This window comes from Sus scrofa, chromosome 2, assembly GCF_054392235.1.
Source record: "Sus scrofa isolate SSC_HxYL_T2T_F1_AM1 chromosome 2, Sscrofa_HxYL_maternal_Yorkshire_Landrace_v2.0, whole genome shotgun sequence".
Lineage (NCBI taxonomy): Eukaryota > Metazoa > Chordata > Mammalia > Artiodactyla > Suidae > Sus > Sus scrofa.
The window spans coordinates 24,564,297-24,578,731 of NC_139384.1; the positions used below are offsets into that span (position 1 = coordinate 24,564,297).

The following is a 14,435-nucleotide window of genomic DNA, read 5'->3' on the forward strand; positions in this document are numbered from 1 at the left end:
CTAGTTTCTCCAGTCTCTACAGAATTCCAGCTTCTTCCTCTCATTGTAAGGATAGCAGGAAGATAGAAGGCTGAGCCACTGGTCATCAGGCCCCAAAGGATTATGAATCCTGTGAATTAAATATCCAATTTTACTAAGCTCTATGAGATACATGGTTGATTTAGTCAATAGAAAAATGTGAAAGTAATTGATGACAGTAAATGTTGTATCATTTATTTACAATTATCCAGCAGAGAGAGAAGCTGGTAATTGAATACATGGAATACATTTACAAAAATTCAGGCTTTATCAAAACAGAGTTTTGCTACCGCAAGGTCTTCCTGACCATTCTACCTGTGTCTTAGCACATCCTCAGAAGGAAAATTATCACAGAACTTGAGAGATGGAAAGGGACTTAGAGGACATTCTGCACAAAGCTCTTAATTTTATATGTGGGGAGATGAAGACTCAGAGAAGTTTGGATACTTGCCCCAAATCAGATGGCTCATTACAGTAGGGTTAAGGATTGAATCTAGTTCTGATTCTCAGTCCAATGCCAGTATTTATTTGTTATCCTTGTTGCTAGATCACACTGAGAAATCTGTAAATTAGAGCGTATATTTTCTAGTTTTTTAATGTCCCTTTGGCTATTGAGGTTAGAATAAACTGACAATGATCTCTGTTGTTTTGAGCTCATGACAGAGGGAAGAGGTGAGAGCTAGAAGTCTCTCAAATTTATGTACAAAAGTTATTCATAGATAGAATGCTTCTCCAATGAAGTCCACTTGACGCTGGACACACATTAATACAATGAGTGGACCACTGACAAAGAAAGAAAGACCATATTTATATGTTTGACTAATTCACTTTGCTGTACACCTGAAACTAATACAACATTGTAAAGCAATTATACTCCAATAAAATTAAATTCAAAAAATAGACCAGCAAATTTAGAGACAGATAAATTAAAGCCAATATCACATCTGTATCTGTGTCTATATCTATGGCAATATTTATGTCTATGTTGTTTCTCTACACTACAAAGATGAATGACTAAATTATTTTGGGATTGGGTTACAGGCTGGAATATCTAACCCTAAATTTCTTCTCAATCATATGATTTAAAAATGTGGTATTTGTGTTGTCTTCCTGCAGGTATAAAAGAAACGTTATCTGCAGTAAACCAGAACCCTTCTTCAATCTCTTTGGATTTTCTCGGGAAGATCAGGACCTGTTCAGAAATTTCAATAAGGTAAGTTCCACGTCCCACTAATCTGTTTTCTTGTGGCTTCTTTTCTAGTCTCCAAATTTCAGAAAAAAAGCGATGTTCAAATATCAAAAGAGTAGACACGTAGAGAACCAGATTCCACTTTTTAAAATAAATGACATAGTAAATATCTGAGAATGTTGTTTTCATGTGTGGCAAAAATAAGCTTCCTAACATTTCACCCCAGCATTAGATAGATTTACCCACCGATAGCCCCAGAAGTGCTGGGCAGCTGCAGGCTCCCCCAACAGGGCAGCCTTCCCTATAAAATTCCAGTGTGGAGTAGCAGGCAGGAATGCCTCTCCCTGTAAACATCCTGCTTTAAAGATGAAAGTGAAGAGAATGAGTTAAACCGTAACTGACAGAGTCTTACTGCCAAAATCACCAATCACATAAGCAACTCTAGCGGCCAAAGAAAGGGGTGAGTAAGGTGAGTAAAGAGAAGCCAGGATTGCTAATATATTGGAGAAATAAAACAGAAATAGGGAATAAATAAATACTTTTCCCTCACACCAAAGAAAAATAGGAGAATCCAGCCAAGAAGAGGAAGGCTCTTTAAAGTTTGCATGAGAATTTTGTTAGCCCCTAGGGTTAAAGAATCCCTTCTGAGTGAAGGGGCAGCCAAAGCACTGTGATTTCTCGTGTTTTTAGAAGCAAGCCCCAACGCTAAGTAGAATATCTGCCAACTGCCTCTTAAATGTCATGTATTAATTGAATCACAGTGGGCATGTCCTCTGTATTGTCACAGAGCAGGTAGACTGCTGGCACTTATAGTCTTAACTATTTTTAAAAATTGCATGACAGGAGTTCCCATCATGGCTCAGTGGTTAATGAATCTGACTAGGAACCATGAGGTTGCAGGTTCAATCCCTGGCCTCGCTCAGTGGGTTAAGGATCTGGCGTTGCCATGAGCTGTGGTGTAGGTTGCAGACGCGGCTCAGATCCTGCGTTGCTGTGACTGTGGCATAGGCAAGTGGATACAGCACTGATTAGACCCCTAGCCTGGGAACCGCCATATGCTTCAAGTGCAGCCCTAGAAAAGACAAAAAGTCAAAAAAAAATTGCATGACATATAGTAACTTTTAATATTTCAGGCATACTGTTAAACTATTCTGCAAAGAGGGAGTGGAGAGAACAGTTTATCCAAGTAGTCAATGAGCTTTGCTAACTTTTCAGTGGACTTGTCTCAATGGGAATTTGTAATTGTAATTTAATATATCATCCATGTCATCTGGATTTATTTGTTGGTAAAAATAAAACCAAGGAAAGAGTGTCTATTGAAAGGATATAAAAAGTCAGAAGCCTGGAAAAAAAAGAAAATAATAGACTAGGTATAGGACTATGTACCAAGCCAAGCATTTGTAGAAGGTCTGGTAGCAGTACCACTTAATATTTTCAACAGGATGGTACCTCTAGAATGAATGGGCTTTGTTCCTCTGATATTTGTGTTTCTTCATCTGAGATTCAAGATCATGCAAGAAAAACATGACTTAGTTTTGTCATTCCATTTGGTCAAATTTTGGTGATTTGCCCTCCCCTTGATTACACTGGAGTAGCAAAAGAAAACATAATGGATGGAACAATTTGATCTTCTATGTTGGAAGAGCAGTCATCTGGATTTGCTGCTGCAAATAAGTGTATATCAAGGTGAATAATTAATCGTCAAAAATTAAATAGGGCTATCCTCAGGAAGAAGGAGTCTTAAATATTATTTAATACACACCACTTTGTTGCATAGAGGGTATATCACATATTAACATGAGTTATCTACAAAAAGTGTATGGGCTACAGTGACATTTAGAAAGTTGGTTATTAGCAAAGGTCTTTTGGGTGTATCCTTAAAGAATATCAAGAAACTATTAGGAATTCTCGTTGTGGCTCAGCGGGTTACGAGCCTGACTGATACCCCTGAGGATGTGGATTTGATCCCTGGCCTTACTCAGCGGTTTAAGGATCTGGCGCTGCCGTGAACTGTGGTGCAGGTCACAGATGCAGCTTGGATCCCGCCTTGCTGTGGCTGTGGCATAGGCTGGCAGCTAGAGCTCTGATTCAACCCCTATCCTGTGAACTTTCATATGCCACAGGTGCAGCCTTAAAAAAAAAAAAAAAAAAAAGAAGGAAACTACTACATGGCTCCACCTTTTAACTTCACCACTCACAAGTTATATTTCTGTAAGTTTTATGGAAGCTTGAAAGTATGAAATCAGCTAGTCCCCCAAACTGAGAAATACTACGCTGAAAGAGAAGAGGATTAGAAAAAAGACACAATTTGCTTGGGGAGCCAAACCTAAAACTCTTTCATAAAGCACAAACTTTAAGAGAGGGATAAAACCATCACAGGTCAGCATCGTTTCCTCTTCTGGGAAGACACAAATGCAAATCCTAATTTAGAATCCTAGTTTAAGACCTCAGGATTCCTCCAGTCAACCAGAGATGTGCTCACTGCTGATATTTAGTAAATGTTAGTTGAAAGAAAAATTTTGAATGAGTAACTAGATTAACTCTACATGTATTAGACAATTTTCCAGAGTGTACAAGTTTAACCATCTATTTTGAAATGAGTCAGTACCAGTTTTCTCTTTTCCCATATCCTCAAAGCCTATAACATCATACTTTTAGCATTCTATGAGGAAACCACAATGAAAAAGCAAAACAAAACAGACAAACAAAACAAAACCACAGCTAACTTAAGAGAAAGCCATATTCATTCCTGATAGATCTATCGTAAAGAATTTATCTCAGAAGTTCAAGGCTCTATGGTTTCTGGGCACCAATAAATCCCAGCATAATCAAGTCAGATGATAGGGGGAACATTCTAATTTTAATTTTGCCTTGAGATTTATGACGTTTCTAGTCATGTTTTGAATCAGTTAGTAAAATGAATGGATAACAGGTTCTGTAGGAATGGCTGGGTATTCAGGGAAATTTTCCGGGAACTTCTTGCAAAAACATATTAAAATTTAAGGGGACGGAGTTCCCGTCGTGGTGCAGTGGTTAACGAATCCGACTAGGAACCATGAGGTTGCGGGTTCGGTCCCTGCCCCTGCTCAGTGGATTAACGATCCGGCGTTGCCGTGAGCTGTGGTGTAGGTTGCAGACACGGCTCGGATCCCGCGTTGCTGTGGCTCTGGCGTAGGCCAGTGGCTGCAGCTCCGATTAGACCCCTAGCCTGGGAACCTCCATATGCTGTGGGGAGCGGCCCAAAGAAATAGCAAAAAAAAAAAAAAAAGACCAAAAAAAAAAAAAATTTAAGGGGAGATCAGAAAATACAACCACTCCTTTGATTAACTATCACAGCTCTTTGCTATTGTTTCTAAACTCTAGCATGCAGATTTTTATCCCATTTGGAAATGTTATCCTGATAGAAAGTGGCCCACCAGTACTTAAGTTTATTTCTGACTTCTTGCTAATAGAAGGACTAAGAATTTATTGTTTTTTGAAAGGTGGTTAAGTGAACAGAGCAACAGATTGGAACAAGTAAAGTTCCCAATAGCCTTGTCAGGTTTGTGATTCATATACAAAAAGTAGACATCCACATGGTCAAGTTGAAGTGGCTGTCCTTTGATGAGTGACATTTTTATTTAGGAACAAATTGAGTTCCACTTGTGCCTGGAAACATATCTATAAATTAGATCCCCCGATGTCTAAAAATGAGATATGTAATTTCAAGTGAAACAATAGTATTGCCCCAATCTAAAGAGAACTAAAAGGATATTTGCTATTATTATATCCATGGGAATTTTTTGATAAAAAATACATAGCTTTTTCCAGTTTGGATTGGCTCTGAAATGTGGCAGTATTGGTACCAACTGAAATAGTTATTAGATCTGATTCATAGAGTTCTTGGTAATAGAAAAAGCATGCCCACGTTCCCATGACTCAGGTCTTGGTTAACAAATCTTTACACCATAAATCTGACGTAGCCCTATTCAGGGGGCTCTCAAGCCCTATGAGATACCACCTCCTCCATCTTTAAATTAAAAACTGAATTAAAACACCCAGTAGTGGCGAGAGTGTAGAGAAAGTGTTTTTTTAAACGGGCTGTTGAGAGTGTAACTTGGTATAACTTTCTGCAGACTAACATGGCATGTTACTGAAGGTCTTTAAAATGTGCCTCCCCCTGGCCTAACATTTTCTTTTCGAAGATTTATCTTAGAAAAATCAGTAAACAAATGAGTGAAGATATATGTACACACATGATCACATACGTGATCACTAGCCTGTTGTAAACAGTTGCAGTCTGTTAGATGCAACCTAAATACCTAAAAAATAAAGGACTTCTTATAACATGGCCTGTCGCTCTAATAAACCACTCTACAGTCATTAGTAATGAGGCTGCTGCTCTGAAAATATAGACGTGAGAATAGATTCACAATACATTATTAATTTAAAAAATCTGGAATTTCCTATCGTGGCTCGGTGGTAATGAAACTGACTGGTATCCATGAGGATGCATGTTCGATCCCTGGCCTCACTCAGTGGGTTAAAGATCTGGTGCTGCCATGATCTGTGGTGTAGGCCGGCAGCTGCAGCTCTGATTCAAGCCCTATCCTGCGAACTTTCATATGCCATGGGTGCGGCCCTAAAAAGACAAAAATAAAAAATCGGGTTATAGGAATTTATGCAAATATAACATCAATAATTATGTTACCTATATATTACATATTATTATCTGTTACATAAATTATGCGCTTGATATGTGTAGAAAATGAGTAATAGGATTATGGCTTATTCTTCGATATATTCTTTTTTTAAGTAGAAATAAATAGACATGTAAATATATAAACTGAGAGGCTAAAATAAATTACAAACTAAGGGAAAAGTTCTTTAAAGGGTAAGAAGACTGACTACCTCCATGGAAAGACACATCCATCCTGCCTCATTATTATCTGCACTGTTTTCACTCCAGAAGAAGGCCTTGGAAAGAGGTGGATCTGTGGACCCATCGTATTTCCCTGGGAATGGGGCTGAGCTGTGACTCCTATTGTCCTCTTTTACAAGTGGTAACATTTCTCAATGTCATAGAATTGAGGAGCTGTGGCCACTAGAAATAGAGTAAAAAGCAGGAGGGAGGGGGCTTAAAACTAATATAAACAAAACCAGCAGATCCTTTACAAACAAGACTAAACAACAAGAATGTGGGATAGAATTCCCAGGGCTAGGGATTGAAAAGAGACATTGGGGATGGTTGAAAGGGGGAGGCAGTCACATACGTGCTGCTCAAGCAACAGGGTAAAGCCCAGATTACTTCCGGCGTAGTAGACACCCCGTTCTCACTGAAAGGAGTGCACGAGTGGCAGTGATGAAAATGACACAGTCACAATCCTCCAAGCCTGTAAAATCCAAAGGAAAGGCCACCTGCTCAGGTAGGTGTCAATGTGTTGCTTGGGAGACAATGAGCTCTTGTATAACCCTTATCAAAGCAACTAAATGCTTAAGTCATTTCCCTTCAAGGAAGCCTCCTCTCCTTTCATCCAGATGGTTGGTCCTGCCCCTTCTAGAATATTTGAATGTCATATCTAAAAAGAAAACAAAACTGGAGTTCCCATTGTGGCTTAGTAGGTTAAGAACCTGACTAGTATCCATGAGGATGTGGGTTCCATCCCTGGCCTCCTTCAGTGGGTTAAGGATCTGGTATTGCCACAAACTGTGGTGTAGATCCCAGATGTGGCTAGGATTCTGCATTGCTATGACTGTGACATCGGCCGGCAGCTGCAGCTCCAACTCAACGCCTGGGCTGGGAACGTCCATGTGCTGCAGGAGGGAGGAAGGAAGGAAGGAAGGAAAGAAGTGGGGGGAGAAGAAAGGAAGGGAGCAAGAGCCACATAACCTAAAAGTTGAGAGTCATGTTTTATTTGGGGACCTTACTGAGGACTATAGCCCAGGAATCAGCCTCTCAGACAGCTCTGAGGAGCTCTGCCAAAGTGGTAATGGATAGGGGGTTTTTGCTGGAAAAAATCCATGTAGTTAATCACCCAGAGATGACTGCTAATCACAAAAAACAGACAGCTCAAGTTCATGAGTATAATGCTTTTCTGTGAATGGAAAGATGCAAGAGTTTGGACTCATTGAAATTATTCCTTTGATATGCATTTTAACTATCTAGAGCCAGTATCCTACTTTTCTCCATTATGAATTCCCCTCAGGGTTTACCACTGGTGGCTGATGGATTGATGGAGGGCAATATTTTTGTTTGCTGGAAATGGCAGGTAACATTCTTCGTCCACCAGAACCACCCTCATACTGTTAGTATCCCTGAGGTCAAGAAAGGGTTCTTTGCACTTAAGGCTAAGTTTCCAGTTTTCTGGAAAACACTTTTCCCTTAGTTCTTGGATGGATCTGCTTGAGTGCCCTGAAAGGTTAGGGATTTCTCTGTTAAGAGGTTTTAAATGGGAACCTCTTATCTTATCATTACTATTATCATAAAAATAATGGCCGGTAACAGGAATGGAGGAAGGACGTCCTATGCCTGTTACTGGAACTAAGCCTCTTCAGAGCAGTCATCTCAATGAATCCTCAGGCATCCTTTCTACCTTCATATCAAAGATGAAGACACTGAGGGTGAGAGAAGTTAAGTAACTGCCCAAGGTCATTCACATGGAAAGGAGGCTGATGTGGGATTCAAATCTAGGTGGTAGTATTCAAATCTTAAGATGTGACAGCTCTTCTGCTTCTGTGTGGAACAGAACATATTAGAATGTTTATTTATGGTAACGTGTTTAAAGTAACTGTAATAATTAACAAAGCCTGACAGGTGTGACCAAGCAAGAGGTCCACTAGGGACTCAGAATTTGGATTGTTCAGATATTCTTCCATTTCTTTTAATAACAAAAGTGGGAAATTGATGGAGTAGAACCCCATCAAGCATCTTTAGTTTTTTTCTTTTTGGCCCTAACCTAAGGAATACATTCATGATACATAACAAGACATGAATGAACCCTGTAGCTTTGAAAAGGAAAGATAGCCGAAGCATAGAGCATCGCATCATAGTAACACACCTGAAGGGAAATGCCCTCTAAGGATGGAGTATTTGGTAAGTGGTAACCATTTGGAAACCAGGGGTAAAATGAAAATTGCCTGCTAAGTCTCAGAACATTTCAGCTGAGAATGCTTAAAAATAAAATACCCGAGAAAACTATTTGCAGTTACATTTGTACATGACCTTATTAGATCTTCATTCAAGGTTGTCACTGTCAACGTCAAGCACTCATTCAGTCATGCAGTAAATGTTTATGGAACATGTACATCATGCTGTGGCGCTAGGCACTGGGGTGACCCAGGCTGAGTTCCTATTCTCTTCTCTGAGGGGAAGCAAGGACAGACCTTGGGCGCTTAATATCTTAATAGTATATAGTAGGGATGAAAGGAACAGATGCACATTAACATAAAGACATATACGCTTGCCCACATATATGCATATGCTTTCGTGCCGCGCTGCAGGAGAGAAATATCAATCACACCGAAGTTATTAACAGAATGTCTGGGTGGCTTCCGCCTTGATCACAGAAGATTTCGTGGATGAGCTGAGTTTTGAAAAGTTTTTGGGAAAAATGACAGAATAAAGGATGGTGGCACAGAATATGGAGACATTTTCTGTGTGGGGAGAGAGAGTGACGCAGAGGCTCTGAGGAATATCTCTAACGGGTATAATGTGAATTAAAAAAGATCTCAGGTGAACCGGTTAGTGGAGGTTCAAATATCAGAATTGATGTGTATATTTTTCAGAATATTTCTAAAGGGAATCTAAACAAAAGACAAAACAAAACACCCTCTCCGGACCCTTTCTTTAGAATCTAAAGCCTTTATATATGACATAACACATAATCGTTACAATTAATTCTAGCAATAAATAAATAAATAAATGTAAACCGAAATCCTTTTCAAAGGCTTTGGCTTTAAATCAAACTGGGATAAAGCCCGATCATTACAAAATTACTTTTTAAACTTAAAAATGTTACTTCTTTTGCCTTCAGGTCCTCTATACTGGGGGGTTATTGGGATTCAATGCATGTAAGCACCTTAGTGCACTGTCAGAAACATAGTGCATGCTCATTAAAAGTAAGCTAATTTATTATCAATAATACCTCTTTACTGTTTCATTAAAAATACAGCACACATGAGAGTTCCTTTGTGGCACTGTGGGTTAAGGATCCATTGTTGGCACTACAACAGCTTGGGTCACCACTGTGGTGTGGGTTCGAACCCTAGCCTGGGACCTTCTACATACTGTGAAAATAAATATATATGTATGTATATGTGGAGATATAAATAAGATAGATAGATAGATAGATAGATAATCCCACAATGATTGATGCACAGTAATATGCAATTCATTTTTTTGCTTAAAAAGTAGGTTTATTGGAGTTCCCACTGTGGCCCTGTGGGTTAAGGGCCTAACATAGTCTCTGTGAGTTTTCGTGTTCAATCCCTGGCCTGGCTCAGTGGGTTAAGGATCTGGCATTGCCACAAGCTGCAGCATGGGTCGCAGATGCATCTCAGATGGATCTGGAGTTGCCATGACTGTGGTGTAGGCCAGCAGCTGAAACTCCAACTCAACCCCTAGCCCAGGAACTTTCATATGCCACAGGTGTGGCTGTAAAAAGAGAAAAAAAAAAATAGGTTTATTGTGGTATTGCCGTATTTTGGAACTTGCGGCAAGCGATGCGGTGCAATACTGAATAGAGACCTACCTGTAAGGACATCAGAGTCTATGAAAACCATTTTCAATTAACCGCAATGACTAGTGAGGGCAGGGAGGTGGTCCTGATTTGATCCCTGATCTGTTGTTTATTTTTCTATTAATTCCTAAGAAATTTCAGGCTCTCTAATGTATTTTTTTTCTGGTTATCAGAAAACATTTCAAAATGCCTCTAGCACACTGTACAATTGAAGCATTTTTGTACTTTCAAAAATATGTTTTGGTTAATAAAGTATTTTTACCCTCATAGGATATGATGCTCACAAGGGGCCTGTGAGATAAGCCCAGGGCTGGAGAGGATGAGTGGAGGGCTGGGGAGATGACTGGAGAAAACTGACGTTTCAAGGATTTAAATCACTTGTCCATGCTCCCAGAACGAGGGAGTAGGAAAGAAGGAATTTTTTCTGCTTTAGGTTGCCTCTGCATAGAATGAATGAGTCACCTTTTATTTCTTGGACTCTAGGCTGCGCCAGCCCTAAGGAAGTGTGTGAGTCTCAGGCATGTGTTTGTGAAATTTTCTGCTTTCTTCTTCAACCACTCTTTCCTTTTTCTTGTCAAATTCAGGTCCCTGTTGCTTCTGGGCTGCTGGACAGACACTAAGATCACACCTCTGCCCGTTCCTTCTCTTCGCTTGTGGTCAAATATACTTTAATCCATAATAATAATAACTGGAATAAAATGTGGGAATTCCTACCATGGTGCAGTGGGTTAAGAATCTAACTGCAGGAGTTCCCGTCGTGGCTCAGTGGTTAACGAATCGGACTAGGAACCATGAGGATGCAGGTTCGACTCCTGGCCTTGCTCAGTGGGTTAAGGAGCCGGCATTGCCGTGAGCTGTGGTGTAGATTGCAGACTCGGCTCGGCGTAGGCCGGCAGCTACAGCTCCGATTGGACCTCTAGCCTGGGAGCCTCCATACGCCGCAGGAGCAGCCCAAGAAATGGCAAAAAGACGAAAAAAAAAAAAAAAGAATCTAACTGAAGTGGCTTGGGTTCTGTGGAGGCACGGGTTTGATTCCCTGCCTGGCAGAGTGGAATAAAGGATCTGGCATTACTGCAGATGTAGCATAGGCCACAGCTGCAACTCGGATTCAACCCCTGGCCCAGGAACTTACATAGCCCACAAGTGTGGCCATAAAATTAAAAACAAAACAAAACAAAAATGTGGTATAGCCACACAATAGAAAATTATTTAGCAATAAAATACAGTACTGGTATATCTTATGACATGGATGGAACTTGAAAACATTATGCTGAGTGAAAGAAACCAGATGTAAAAGATGACATATGGTATGATTCCATTTATACGAAATGTTGAATAGGAATATGATATGGATATAGTTTGATATCAGTTGGAAGACAGCAAAAGCAAATCCCTGGAAACAGAAAGCAGATTAGTGATTGCCAAAGGCAGCTGAGGAGGCTGGGGAATGACCACTAATGGGTAGGGAAGTTCTTTCTTTCTTTCTTTCTTTCTTTGTCTTTTTAGGGCAACACCCATGGCATATGGAGGATCCCAGGCTAGGGGTTGAATCTGAACACAGCTGCCAGCCTACACCACAGCTCAGGGCAATGCCAGATCCTTAACCTGCTGAGCAAGGCCAGGGATCAAACCTGGGTTCTCATGGATACTAGTCAGAATCGTTTCTGCTGAGCCATGATGGGAACTCCAGGGAGGTTCTTTTTGAGGTGACCAAGTATTCTAAAATGAGAGGGGGGTATAGGGTATTTACCACCGTAAATACACGAGAAGTCATTGAATTATACATTTAAATGAGTTAATGGCATGGGATATGGATTATACCTCAATAAGTCTGTTAAAAATAATACGAGTATGGCCCTAAAAAGACAATAATAATAATAATAATAGGAATGGCAAACATTTTTGTAACCATTTCATATATGCATATGATATTTTGCATTTAGCAACTTGGCATATATTCAGTTTGCCTATCTATTGAACCGCCCCAAACCACTGTGGCAAAATGTCTGAAATAGCCACTGTCTACTGCTTTACCTTTTTATGTCACCCAAACTATCTGGCTACATAGCTATCAACCAAATTTTAGAACTTTGGAAATGGAGGCTTCAAGAGTTCTTAGACCTCCGTTCACCAGCATTGCTTCCTAAAGTCGTGGCACCAAAGTATTACCACCTCAGTGGCTTCAAAAACACACGTGCATTAGCTTCTGTTTCTGGAGCCCAGACATCCAAACCCAGCCCCAGGAGATAAAATCAAGGGGTTAGCCTCTTTTTGGAGGCTCCAGGGGAGAGTCTGTTTCCTGGCCTTCTCTGGCTTTCAGCAGCCTTAACTTGCAGCCCCTTCTTCTTTCTTCAAAGACAGCAGTGTGACATCTTCAGATCCCTCTCTTTAACTGTGGCCGTCCTTACTGCCTTCTGTGGGGGTCCTTGTGATTACAGTGGGCCCTCCTGGATAATCGGGATAATCTCCTCATCTCAAAATGCTTGACAGTCACACCAGTGAGGTCCCATTTGCCACAAGAGGAAATGGATCCACGGGTTCTGGGGATTAGGAGGTAGAAATCCCTGGGGGCGGAGGGGAGCGTTATGTAGCCAAAGATAGTTGGAGTGCTGCTAAGTGGTAATGTGGTAACGTTGAATTCGTGTTTCCCAAATTGAAGAACGATGCCTTTACTACTTTACCGTGTATGTGTCATATAACAGTGGCTGGGTATAAGGTGCTAGGTTTGAAATTCCTAGAGCTAGGAATTTCACCTACCGTAACAAAATATCTGTGTCTGTGTGTGTGTGTGTGTGTGTGTGTGTGTGTGTGCCCGTGCTAGGCAGAGGGAGGGTTTTTTTCCCCAAGACAACAGACAGGGGCAGAAAAAAAGGTTCAGTTTCACTTTGCCCGTTGCATCCTTGGCCCTCCCTCTTGATTAATAAGGCAATAATGTAGATTTACTTGTACCTCCTTTATTTGATAAATTCTGTTTCTAGTAGAAGAAAACGGATTCCATCAGCAGGCAAATCACTTAATAGTTTTCAAATGACAACTATAATTCTTTCTCAGCTGTTTCTACATGTGCGAAGAGAAGCAGAGTACTAAGGCAGTTACATGAATAATTTAAACAATAAACTTCTATTGGCTCAATTATCTGATTATTTCAACAAGCATCTGGTTAACAATTTTAAGTTTTTATTTGCTAATTTTTTTTTCATTTACTCAAACACTTGCAGAAATTGCTTTATAATAAGTCATTTATTTCTTCTGTGCTCTAAGTTCAGTAGCAAGCATTCAGTGAGCAACTATTATATGCTAGACATCGTGCTCACTTCTATAGTGGCTGAAAAGGCAACAAGCAACGAATCTCATTCTTGTGGAGTTTTCAGTTCTAACAGGAGAATTGCACCAATAATAATATAACATGGCAGAGTGTAAAGGTCATGATCAAAGTAGGAAAAAATGATGGTAAATGTGTTTAGAGGGAGAACCATAATTCATTTGGCAAGAACGAGGTGAAACTTTTGGTAGGAGGATAGGTGAGAGTTTTCAAGGCAGAGGTAGCCTAAGGGAGTGTTGTTGGTGGAAAGAACCACAAAGTAAGAAGGCAGGAAAACCTAGGAGTAATCTTGGGAACTACAAGTCTCCTAGTTAAGCCGGGGAACAGGGAACATACAAGGAGTTCCCAAGAACTAAGAGACTAAAAGGCACTATTTACGTCGAGCATCTAAAAGCATCTAGTTTATTCATCCCATACCCTAGTAGTTTTCAGTATGTTTGTACTGAAGAGATGATTAGGCAATGTCTGAAGACACTTGGATTTCCATATGGGGGTGAGAGGGCATGTGGGGGAGGGAGAAGGGAGGGCAATACTGCCATCTAGTGGACAGAGGCCAGGGAGACTGCTTAACATCCTAGGAGGCATAGAGAGAGCATCACCCCCTAGCACCCCTAGCAAAACAAAGAATTATCTGACTCAGCATGCCAAAACCATGCTACAGGTAATAAACTCCACAGTAACCTTAGGAGGTTGTATTATTATTTCCTTATTTGACAGATGAGGAAATTATGGCATTTCAAGATTACACATCTTGCCTGAGATCATTAATAGTAAATGGCAGATGGAGATGAGAGTCACCTTATAGAGAGAGAAATGTGGATATAATCAAGAAATCAATAAGAGTCTCTCAGCATGAGCAGGTCAATCATTGGAGCTGTAGTTACAGGACAATAGATGTAAAGTGCTTAGCCCAGTGCCCGGGGCCATAGTAAGCACCAATAAGTCCCCTGGTTCCCTGCTGATTTAAATGATAGCTAGTGCTTTCAGAGATGCATCAGCTCTGAGGAGGCTCCACTGGAGGAAGGAGAGACTGGGGACTAAAAGATGGGTCTGGGACCAGGGCAGAGTGTTCAGAGTCTGAGCTGGAGTGAAAGCATGTGGTGTGTACAGGAAGGGACACGTGGCAAAAAATGTTACCCACAGGGGACCTGGCGAGCCTGACAGATGAACGAAGGTGTGCGTGTGTGTC

At 40.6% G+C, this 14,435-nt stretch overlaps 1 protein-coding gene across 24 annotated transcripts in view; it reads left to right on the plus strand.

Moving 5' to 3' along the window:
* The window catches only part of LRRC4C (leucine rich repeat containing 4C), a 1,222,625-nt gene that overhangs the window by 1,010,620 nt on the left and 197,570 nt on the right, over positions 1 to 14,435 (plus strand). For all 24 annotated transcript variants that reach the window (XM_085011418.1, XM_021085261.2, XM_085011406.1 and 21 more), the window contains one exon: positions 1,135 to 1,231. The gene's annotated coding sequence lies outside the window, so the exon portion shown is untranslated. The remainder of the gene's footprint in view (positions 1 to 1,134; positions 1,232 to 14,435) is intronic.